The sequence below is a fragment of the Chiloscyllium plagiosum genome, chromosome 3, assembly GCF_004010195.1.
Source record: "Chiloscyllium plagiosum isolate BGI_BamShark_2017 chromosome 3, ASM401019v2, whole genome shotgun sequence".
NCBI lineage: Eukaryota > Metazoa > Chordata > Chondrichthyes > Orectolobiformes > Hemiscylliidae > Chiloscyllium > Chiloscyllium plagiosum.
In genome coordinates this window covers 99,557,452-99,563,423 of record NC_057712.1, presented here as the reverse complement: position 1 = coordinate 99,563,423, position 5,972 = coordinate 99,557,452, and positions in this window count along the sequence as shown.

Genomic DNA, 5,972 nt, shown 5'->3' with positions numbered 1-5,972 from the left:
CTTGCAAAGGATACTATCTGTCCCCCTAATTATAGAATCCCCTATAACAACTACTTGTCTTTTTGCTCCCCCCTCTTGAATGGCCTTCTGCACCATGGTGCCTTGGTCAGTTGGCTCATCCTGTCCAGAGCCCTTTTCCTCATCCATACAGGGAGCAAGAATCTCATACCTGTTGGACAAGGTCAAGGGCTGAGGCTCCTGCACTCCTGAACTCAGGTTCCCCCTACCTGCCTCACAGTCACACTCTGATGTCCCTGATCACTAACTGAAAGTGAATTACTTAATCTCCCAGGTGTGACTGCCTCCTGAAACAAAGCATCCAGGTAACTCTCCCCCTCCCGGATGTGTCGCAGTGTTTGAAGCTCAGATTCCAGATCATTAACTCTGATCCGGAGTTCTTCCAGCAACCAACACTTGCTGCAGATGTGGTCACTGCCATTCACAATGGGATCAGCCAGCTCCCATACAACTTACAACTTAATATACAAATTACTCCATAACTAAAATATAGCACAAATGATTGATCATCTGGAATTAAAATTTTCACATGAATTAGAATCCCTACAGTGTGGAAGCAGGACCTTCGGCCCAACAAGTCCACACTGACCCTCCGAAGAGTATCCCACCCAGACCCATTCCCCTACATTGACCCCCGACTCATGCACCTAACCTTTACATTCCTGAACACTATGGGCAATTTAGCACAGCCAATTCACCTAACCTGAACACCTTTGGATTGAGGGAGGAAACTCACGCAGACTCGGTGAGAATGTGCAAACTCCACACTGTTATCCGAGGCTGGAATTAAACCTGGGTCTCTGGTGCTGCGAGGCAGCAATGCTAACCACTGTGCCATCCCAATGTGTTCAAAATATGTGTTTTTTTATAAAAGTGAGCTTATCCCTTTAATTTTATCTTGGTACGTTCTTTTCTGAAGACTTTTCTGGGGATCAGTGTCAGCACCTCTCTGGTGCCCTTTCCAGTTGGCCATTTATAGGTGAGTATTTTGAAGGCTCATGATTGCAAGGGGCATTAATGTGACCGAGGCTATGGTCCTTTTCTCACTTAATATTCCTATCTGTAACATCAGGTATCACTGGACAGTTGTCAAAAGAGAAATGGATGACTGGGTTCTCATCTATTTTGCCCAAAAATAGCAAGATAAATGCAATGCCTCAAATGTCAACTCAATTAAATGTAATGCCTCAAATGTCAACTCAATTAAAGTCAGCTAATCTGCAAACTTAGGTACATCAGGGAAGTCCTTACCAAGATCCACTTATTCGCACAATGAGAAGAAATCTTGACCTGACGCCATTCTTATATTGTGGCTTTGTACTGTCCTAAAAACTTTGGCCAAGCATTCATTATTAAATGCCCATATTATTGAATTTATATATTTTAATTTTGACACCCTGCATGTATTGATTAAACAAGAATACTTAGGTTTTAAAAATCTGAGCATAAGTCACTTTGCTCTTAGGGAGCACTTTGTTTCGTCCAAATTCATTTTCTCTCACAGACAGAGGCCAGGAATTTACTGGCTCATTGCGAATCCCAATACCAAGTGCAGATCATGAACCCATGTTGGCAAAGGGCAACAACAATCTCACCAACCACAGCCAATCAAGAGGCTGATTCCAGAACTGCCATCAGGGATGGCATGCTGCATCCTTATGGTGCCATGCAATACCACCAACTGAGATGACCATCCTGTTTAGGCCAAAGGGAAAAAAGAGAAGGCATCTCCAATAGAAGCTGCTTTTGAAAGTTTGACATTTTTTGTAAAAAAACACAGTACTGGGCAACCAGAAAAATCCAAGCAGACCATGTTTTATGCAAATCAGCTATACCAATGCTCAAAATGGAATGTCCACACTTAATCCAAAACCAGTTTACATAGTATTTCTAATATTCTATAGAACTATTTATACCCCAGCACTCAGCAATAGTTGTGCAAAGACATGTTTCTTGTGCACTCACACACCCAATGGTCATTGTGAAATTATAGTTTGAACCTAGAATTTCACCTAAACTCTATTAGGAAAGTGTTAATATCTTGTCATTCATCTCATCATTCTAAAGCCACATTGGCTGTTTTACTGTAATGAATAACAGCATAATTAAGAGCTTGTAGTTCCTCTGTAACATGAACGACGTGAGCAAAATAGGGTTCAAGTAGGAATTGAGGCTGTAATGATGCTAATTTTCTCAATATGCTTAGCAAGAGAGAGAAAAGAATCAACGATTCATGTTTAAATAAAAGAGCAGACTACTCTGATTACAGAAATCAGAAAACAGCTGAGAAAACATTTACTCTCATAAAATGTAAGAAGTGAACAATGTTATGAAAGGAATACACCACTGGCTTTTAACTCCCTATTAAAATTTAATAAATACACTGTACTTTATGAGAAGATTTCAGGATGAAAAGGGCACATTGTGCAGGTTCAAATGTTGCAGTCTATATTAGGTTTACATTCTCCCAGAGGGACGATAAGATGGTGTGATTATAGAACAGTTTGCCCACTTATCTAGCATTAGGCCAATTGCAAGTCAATAAAGTTGACAGAAATGAGTCCTCGGTGGTTATTTTGTTATTACAGTCCTACGCCTAACATTTCAAATATGAATTCTTCCTCCAAAAAGATTTATAGGAATATAACCAACTTTTAGAACTCTAGAATCTTTATTGGAAACACTGCAGTGCATTGTCAACAACATGTTTGCAAACCACACCAGATGCTTTTTTTGGGAACAGAAAATACTGGGTCATAAGCCTCAATTTTTTTTTAAATTAGCTGAGCACCTTGCTATCGCAGATTTGCTTACTTCATGCCAACTGATGCAGCAGTATTTTTTTTTAATGTAGCATTTCAATTATATATACACTTAATAGATCGTAAATCAGCTCCAAGTTCACCAGATCAGAAGGCAGTCATACTTTATTGAATGACTTTAATGCATTTTATTTTAATCTCTACCTTGAATGCCGAAGCACCACATAATGAGTTTAAAAGTTTTGTCAGGTTAATGGTTTAAGAAAAAAGGTGGTACTGGTATAATGCTTTGTGCTTTCCAAATACAGAACTGAAAGGTAAAGCATCACGTGTCTATAAAAATCCCAATCTTTAATTCAAAGCTAGATTATGCCTGATGCTGCTGAAAATATGTTTTCACCAACTCTACAGGTATGACCATAGTGTAAATCTGAACACCTAACCCATAGTTCCTAATAGTCTCCTGATTTACCAATCACCCTGGTTCAACTCTCCACAAACAATAACAGGTTCAAATATCAAGCACAAATTTTCACCCAAGTAATATCCTGTTGTTGACACCTATTGTTCCAAGCTGTGTCCCCATATACAGACAAGATCTTAACCCCACTTTAGTAATGTGTTCCATGCATACTTAATTGCTCAGAAACCAGATAATTCTTTATTTTCTACCTTTCTATTGTATAACCAACAGCTTCTCTTTCAACATTACATCCCAACTTTTGTGTGACACTCCACAAACATTTCGCTACCATGCTCCCTCGCTCCCAGTTTACAAAAACTGCTTAAAAAGCATTTTTTTTACCTTATCTTCCCCACCTTCAACAGTTTTTTTTTGACGACTTTATTGTTCTGTGGATTCAGATTCCTTTCACTACACAACCAAGACAAACACAACTTGTTTTCTTGCAAACTTAGGTTATTTAGTATCACAGGACCCAATACATTTATATAATGGGTTAATTTGACTCTTTAGCCAAATAAAGATAGTGACACAAGATGTAAGTAATCTAAGTATGAAACTTCTATTGAACATCATTTCTAGAGAAATATTTACTTAGCTGGATTTTAGTCAATAAAATATGCAGCTTCGGATACAGGAATTCACTAATAGATCCTGTCATTTAAGATTGCTTCCTGATAGTTACCACAATCTGAAAATTATTCAGACAACTTAAAGCAGTTTTAGATTGACTGAAAAAAAAATTCAACAAGTATAATCTCTCATTCATATATATTACATGCAGCATGGCGTTGCACTGGTGAAACTGAAATGCTCGTCATTCCCATCGATTGCATTCAGAAATATACAAGTGTGAAATACCCATTTATGCCTCACTTAGTTCTTGAATGTGTAGATGATTTTCAACAATGCTGCAATAAACTAGGATCATCTAAGCTTTCAAAGTCATTGCCACTTCATACCTTCCTCAAAACAAAACTAATTTCTGATTTACAGCTGCGCAAGTGATTTCAGCAGTGGTAATGTAACAAAATTAATGCAAAGTACTGAATTGGTCAGTCAGTTGCAAGGGTTGGTCAAATTGCTGGTTCTATAAAATCCCATCCTAGGGGCATCAGTCAAGTTTTTTTTTAAAAAAAGACACCTCACGAGTCAACGCTTGTCACAGTTTTAAAAAAAAAAGCCAAAATACAACTGGCCACAGAAAATGTTGAGTGCCTTTGAAAACATTCGTGGGGGGCTGCTGGTGGAGATTACTGCAAAACCAAGTTTTCTTAAAAGTGACAAAAGGAAATTAATTCAAATCTCTATTTTTGGAAGGCTATAATGCAAACAATTCAAAATGTAGGTGTAGCCACAAATCTAAAGTGAGAAAGAGATCCTTTATTTCCTCCCGCCCAAAAAAAAAGGTTACTATAACCATCTTCCCTGTTATTTGTAATATAGCAATTTTGGCAATCAACCATAAGCATATTTATCTTCACCTATCCCCGTGTCACCCCACCCACTGAAGGGCAAGAAAAAAAAGTTAACATGCTAAAACCCAATGTTATCCAAGCCAAGAATTTCTGGCAACAATTTTCATTTATTTTGAACTACTTGAATCAGCTCCACTTGGCTGGCAGGGCTGCATTTTCCCCGAGTTGCAGTCAGAGCTTGCTGAATGCTCAGCTTCTGTGAAAGTGCTGTGTTTAGATTTCAGCAATGAACGTTTAGACAGATTAGAATGCAATGGTTGGCCATTTTAAAAGACACATTAAAGACACTTAAGACGCACATCAATAGAAAAAAATAACTTCCTTTTATTTACCAAAACAAAAAAAAATCCAAATATTGGATTGTGTAAACAAAATTCACAATCTGTTCCCTTTGTGACTAACACAGATGCTTAAGTCTTCAAAGCCTAGGTTCCATCAGCTCCTTGATTTCCTCTTTGACAGAGCCTCCAGTCACCGAGAGTCCAGCAGACAAATCCAAGTTACAGTTTGCTGCAACAGGAAGCCTCTCTGAAGCCAAACATACGTGCGGCAGTTGAAGAAAAAGTAAATGCACAGAGCCTTCCTCATATTCCAAGGTTTGCAGCAAGAAGCGCAATCTGCTGGGGAGCCTTGAGGATGTTCAAATGCTCTTTTTGCCCACAAAGGGCATGATTTTTTTTTTTTCTTAGGGGTGAGGAGTTGAGGTGGGATTACAGAACATTCGAATACAACAACAAAAAAAAATCACAAAAGATTACAGATTTTTTTTTAAAAAACCTTACATATTGCAAGTTGCATTACATTTTAACTTCAGAATTTCAGCTGGCATACTTCATTTCAATTTGGAATAACAGCTCTCCCCTCCTATTAGTGGCAAAAACTAAAAAGGGCGAGTGGAGTGTGTGCACACGTGTCTCGAGGGGGGCTGGAAAGAGAACACGTACATGTATTTCTAAACAATTCAATCGCTTAATGACAGCATTCAGCATAAATTGAAAACGGGTTTTAAAAAACAAAACAAAACAGCAGCTAATCCAACTGGAGGAGAGGATTTATCGCTATGGAAGATTTTGTTAAAAACTATTTCACTATTCGTGCTTGGATGGTCACTTAAAAAAAACAAGCCTCCCACGCTTCTCTGGTATTTAAAAGGGCCACGGCAGCTGAAATTCCATTCACCATTGTAAAAAGATGTTGGTAATTTCAGCCCCTCATGTTGCTACATGTGTTACTATTGTTTTGCTACATGTG